Source organism: Notolabrus celidotus, chromosome 1, assembly GCF_009762535.1.
Source record: "Notolabrus celidotus isolate fNotCel1 chromosome 1, fNotCel1.pri, whole genome shotgun sequence".
In the NCBI taxonomy this organism is placed as follows: domain Eukaryota; kingdom Metazoa; phylum Chordata; class Actinopteri; order Labriformes; family Labridae; genus Notolabrus; species Notolabrus celidotus.
In genome coordinates this window covers 36,414,294-36,420,700 of record NC_048272.1, presented here as the reverse complement: position 1 = coordinate 36,420,700, position 6,407 = coordinate 36,414,294, and the positions used below count along the sequence as shown (strand labels likewise).

Genomic DNA, 6,407 nt, shown 5'->3' with positions numbered 1-6,407 from the left:
AAGACATGTGTCATCAGTGGCTATTGTATTTTCTTTGTTGTGTTCTGTCTCATTTCTGGTTTTATTCTATAGATTGTCCTTGTGTTTCTTCCCAGTTTTATATTCTGTGTTGGTTATATGTGATCTCTGTCTTGTGTGTGTGTTTTCTAGTGATCCTTGTGTGTTTCTTGTCTATCATGTTTCCTGTTTTTATTTTGTAGAAATAGTCTCCCAGTGTGTTCAGTCTAGTTTTACTTCTTATGTTTTTCCCACCTGTTGATTGTCCTCACCTGTGCCTTGTTGGTCTCACCTGTGTCCTGTTACTCATTACCCAGTGAGTGTGTATATAGTCTCTGTGTTCCCTCCCTCCCTTAGTTTTTCTGTGTTTTCGGTTAACAGTAAGTCTATATTAATTAAATTCTTTATTCTTGATTCTGCATTTTGGGTACTGCACTTTGTGATTGCTATAATGTGACAGCATGGGTTGCTTTAATGAGTAAAATACATTTGCAAATGGCACCAGAGAAATATTTCATTTATTATTTCAAAACAAGATTTTTTAAGCAAACCAGCCTTTACATTATCTTAAAATAAGATGTTTACCTGGACTTTTCAGGAGAATTTGGTTTAGTTTTTTTACTTGAAATAAAACAAAACACTTTCTCTCTTTAAGCTATTGTTGTGAAATAAATCTAGACATCATCAAACCTACAGAAAGATCCTGCGAGGTAAACCCTGTGACATAATCTTGTTTGCATAATCTGAGCATTAAAAAAGGCATCACTACCCTTGATGACAGAGAGGTGTTTTTTCTAGAGTAATGTTCATTGTTTGTCTGATCTGTTTCTCAATCTGTCAGAGGAGATGTTGTGGTGGAGACGTCCGGTTAATCAAACCTGATGTTCAGTCAGAGATCTGATGTTGATGGTTTCATGCTGGATTCTGTTTTAATAGCAGATTTGGTCACATTACATGCTGCATTCACTCACCCACACATCAAAGGCACAGCTTTAGGAGCAGTGTGGGTTTAGTATCTTGCCAGAAGACACTACGACATGATGAAGACTGCAGAATCTGGGAGCTGCCGATCTTCCAACCAGTGGACGACTCGCTTTTCCTTTGAACCACGGCTGCTGTTATCCTCCTTTTTTTTACACTTGCAAATAAAAATTCATCTTAGAAGAGTGGGAAGGGAAAAACCAGCCTGTGATGTTACATTTGCTTACACACACACACACACACACACACACACACACACACACACACACACACACACACACACACACACACACACACACACACACACACACACACACACACACACACACACACACTCATTTTTAGGTTTAGAATTTAATGCAGAGTTCTCGTTTAATGTACTTTCATTTACAGTACCAGTCAAAAGTTTGGAAACACCTTCTCATTTAAGGGTTTGTATTTATTTTAATTATTTGAAACATTGTAGATTAATATCAAAGACAAAACTATGAAAGAACATATATGGAATTATTGAATGAACAAAAAAGTGTTAAACAAAGCAGAATATGTTTTATATTTTAGATTCTGTAAAGTAGCCCCCTTTTTCCTTCATGACAGCTTTGTACACTCTTGGTATTCTCTCAGTCTGCTTCATGAAGTGGTCTCCTGGAATGGTTTCTAATTAACATGAACCTTGTCAAGAGTTCATTTGTAGAATGACTTGCCTTCTTAATGTGTTTGAGACCATCAGTTGTGTTGTTCAGAGGTAGGGTTACATGGATGCTGATTCAGGACCGTATGATTGTGACTGATTCAAAACCGGTCCTCAGCACATCGTTTGTGTTTTGCACTACGTCAACTCATGTCTCACTCAGCGGTAAGAAAACACCAAAACATTATCATAGTGAAAGTTAAAAACACAAACAAACATGTAATGTACGCTTTGCAGGAGGAGGGCAGAACAGGGTTTGATTGGTTTCATAATTTGGCTCCTGATGGCAGGGATTGGTTGGTGTTTTCCCAGGGTTAGGGTAGATAGCGGCTTTTTTTCACTCTTTTTTAATTACACTTTATGTATTGATTGCCATCAGGACATAAAGATCATTTTAATCAGTTTAACAAAAAGTGTATCTAAATCTGACGACCAACCCCAGCTTTAATCTACAATGTCGAAAATAATTAAAATAAATGAAAACCATTGAATGAGAAGGTGTGTCCAAACTTTTGACTGGTAGTGTATATATAAACAAAGATTCACGTCATTTAAATGCTGTGATAAAGGTGTAAATGCACACACACACTGATAAGCTGTGAAGAAAGGAGCTGCCTGAAAACAGAGCTACATTTAACAGAAAACTGGTCACTCTCAGCCAGCGTATGTAATTCTGCACCATGACATTCATGCATATTCACCTGTGCTTTACGTTCAAGTTGTAAATATCCGATAACAGCTCTGACATTGCCCTGAGCCAAACAGTTATTGATGTGACTTGAATACAAGTCGGCTGAATTATAGCTAACTAATGTATCCTCAATAATAGGCGGTTATTATCTTAACATTAATCAGAAGCAAATGATAAACACAGAGGTCCCTTAAGAGAGATTAAATCATCTTGTCTTCATTAACATGCATCCCATACTGAGGCTGCTTCCATGTAAATGAACACGATCACATCCTGCTCATTAAATCCTCTGTCTTACACACACATGAATTATCTTTACTGTAAACTTTCTCTGCAATTAAAGCTCTTTCTTCTCATAAACTGAGGCTTGTTTTATTCCAGAGGATGAATAATGAATGCTGACGGTGTGTGATGTAGGTTTAAAGAGAGTGTTGTTCATCATGGCAGGAGCTTATTTGTTTTTTCTCTTTGTTTGTTGCATTAAAAGATTATCAACCTGACAAACTCCACACAGTAAACCTGTCGTAACTGATTACATGAGAGTTTTTAAGAAGCGGAAATACAATATTTGAGTATAACTGAAATTATAAAATACGATTTTAGTTTACTCAATTGTTTTCTTTCCTTTTTTTAATTTTCAAGTTTCCTAACTCAATTTTTTTAGTTACATTTTTTTAAATGTTTAATTCATGAAAACTAGAAACTGAGTCTGGTTTGGTTAGTTAAGTTTCTTCTTGTGTTTCATGTCTTGGTTTTTCCCCATGTTTATTCTGAGTTATAAGTTATTCTTTGTCTCTCTTGAGTGTTTAGTGATCCATGTCTCTTGTTGTGTTTTCTTGTGTTTCTTACGGCCAAATTCCACCAGATCCGTGTCCGGTCCGTCTCCGATCCGTCACGGCACCGGATCTCTGTGTATTTAGTTCCTCTGGTTCCCCCGTCCCTTGTTGGATCATTGTTGGTCTTCTCTGTACCGGTACAGCGGTTTGGCGTTGTCTTTCCTGGTTACTTGCCGCTTCGTGAAGCACAGCCATTGTGGTTTTTCAAGTGTGTGAAGACTTACGTGGTGACGTTGATGACGCCATACACAGTGTCCCTCTGTACACTCAAAAGTTGTTATTTGGACATGAATATTAACTAAATAAAATTGATCCACATTTAATTAAAATAACATTAATCATTCGGATAACTCAATAACTAATTGTTGGTTCAACTAAATAGCTGGTTTTGAGTACTGCACCCTTAATGACTATGAGTTAGAAGTACTGTTCGGTATTACAGTGCGCCTGAGAGAGCTGTCAGTGTCACGAAGAGAGGATCTAGGTGTCGTATGTTATATCAACACTAACAAAGGGGGATTCAGGAAACAGAGGAACTGAGTTTTCTGCATCCTCTGTTGTCTCTCAGTCATTTTTTTTAGATTTAGGAAGATTGTACGAAAAGTTTCAACAGCTGTATCTTCTCACCCACAGTCCTGAAACTCAGACCGCTGCCTGCTTCACCTGGTTTATATTTTATTCTTTCACTCTCAGGAAAACGTCCTTATAGACTAATGCAGCATTTATTGTTGCACTCTTATTCAACCTTGGGTCATGGAAGAGAGAAATGAAACCCTCTCGACCACTATTATATTGAAATAAGAGTTAAAACATAACTGCATGGCTGTAGCATCTTTCATTGAGCGCTCTCTCTCAATGCCCCTCATCTAAAAACCTCTTCCTGACACAGTTTCTGCATATCTGTTCTGAATTCCTCCCTCTCTCTCTTTTCGACGCCTCTGCTGACCCTAAATTTTCCTCTCACACTTTTTCTTAAACTTCTGGATGCAGAACTTTGTGAAAGCTCCGCCCCACAACATGCAGACGTGCTCTGCATCACATATGGCGCAGGATGAGTCAATGAGAGGCATGTAGGAGGAGAGCGCAGTGTGAGTCCTCGTCCTGGTGAACAGTGTCAAACTACAGCGCTGTATATAGATAGAGAGCTCGCCAGATTCTGCTGGAGGAGGACTGTGCTCAGTCGCAGAGAGTGCAGAGAGGGTGCAGGTAGGCAGGTAGATAGACACCTGTTTTTTTCTTTTCCTTTTTTTTAAAGAACATTCCAGTGTCGTAATATCAGGACAGATATGTCAAATAAGCAGAAAAAACTGTCCATTTATCCAAAAAATGAAACGTATTCAGACTATTTTTCCACCACAGACTGACAAGAACCATGACACTGGCCTTCAAGTTTCCACCACAAGTTGAAAAGTTGACATCAGGTGAAGTGTGTGTGTGTGTGTGTTAGCCTGCATGTTTCCTCTGAGCCCCATGTTTAAACAGCCTAAAAGATTCATCCTGCAGAATTGAAAACTCATGTAGAAAGTGAGTAAAGTGCTTTAAAAGTTAAAAATCAAACTGAGAAATGTTGAAAGTTAATAAAAAGTGTTGAGGTTGTGATGAATGTTTCTGCTGCCGTGACTTTTAGAGGATTTATTGAGCTAGCTCAGCTCACGTCTGGCTTTGGGTTTAAAAAGAAAAACCTGTACAACCCCGCCTCCTCCTCCTCTTCCTCGCTCTTCTTCACTCTCCGCCAACTGGCATAAAAGGTGCCAGATTAACACACTGGCATGCATGCACCAAAATGGAGGTGTGTACCAAAGTATTTGCGTGTGTGTGTGTGTGTGTTGCAGGATAATTGCCTGGATTTATGGGTGACAGAAACAGTTTACTGTGTCATTTGGATTTTCAGGGACAAGGGTTCACTTACCGGTGAATGTGACAGAAAAAGAGCCCGGAAACACACACACACACACACACACACACACACACACACACACACACACACACACACACACTGGCCAACTCGGCTGCGTAGGAGTTTCATGGGGTAATGTTTTCATGTTGAAGTGATATCCTGTGCATGTATGAATGTGTGGGATGGATGAGCGCTACATGTGAGGAGACAGATGCTGGAGCTCACAGTGACACACACACACACACACAGACTGCCACACACACACAAAGTCATACACGTATGTATGATACCAGAAATCTGCCAAACTCTGCAATGAAGCTGATGTTCACGGTGCGGCTGACTGTCCCGTAGATGAACTCCTGCTACTGAGATTCACACTAAACCGAGGGGAGTCTGATCAAATACTTCTATTCCCTCCTGTTACCCCCCCCCCCTCTCTCCATCCTCTCCTAAACACACATGCATGCACAGACACACAAACAAGCATGGCATGACTGTTGAATACTAATGTCGAACCTATTTACATTTCAAGCTGCACGACTGTCAGCACATCTCTGTTCAGGGCGAGAGTGGGGAATTGTCAAGAACACAGAGTTCTCGGCTCGCTCTCAGTTTTGTTCCAACCTTTAAACCTGCTACATGACGCCGGGATACTTTCACATCAAGGGCTGATAATGAAACTTCAGACAAACAGGGGGCTGAGGTTTCATCTCTCATTTTGTTTACAAGTCCCATGTTTACAGCTGTGAGGAAGCAGAACATGTTTGGATGTGATGACTCTCTCTGTCTCTTCATTTATCCTGTGTGTGTGTGTCTGCGTGTGTGTGTGTGTGTGTGTGTGTGTGTGCTGCTTCAGAGTGACCCACTACAAAGAGTCACACGCTGCTGTGTGAATGAAGCAGCTTTTTCAAGTCTAGACCTATTCAGACTTTCTGATAAGCCGTCCTTCAGAGGGAAGAAAACCTGTGCGGGGCTGAAGGCTTTACAAAAACAATGTTATAAAAAAATAAGACTGGAGATGTGGGTGAGTAGACTTTGATTCAGCATGGATCAGTCTGAGCTCATGTGTGTCTGTGAGACATCAGCTTCATGACCGGTGTCAGGGCTCTGCAGCGAAGGTCTTGAAATCACTCGTTATATATAGGATAATCAGAATAATTAAAACTAAAATATTCATTTGATCTGTTCACCAAATTTAAATTTCATCTCCCTAAGAAAAAGAAGAAGAAAGGATGACAACAATTTATGATACATAAGTGGACTTCAGACAAGGCAACCACAGGTGGCATCCAAATATGATCAACATGATAAAAG

At 39.8% G+C, this 6,407-nt stretch overlaps 1 long non-coding RNA gene across 1 annotated transcript; it reads left to right on the top strand.

Moving 5' to 3' along the window:
• The first annotated feature begins 363 nt into the window (after window positions 1–363).
• LOC117818516 lies at window positions 364–1,181 on the top strand. Its single transcript, XR_004632373.1, has 3 exons — window positions 364–377; window positions 653–707; window positions 839–1,181. It is a non-coding gene; the product is annotated as an uncharacterized LOC117818516 (long non-coding RNA).
• Window positions 1,182–6,407: the final 5,226 nt, after the last annotated feature.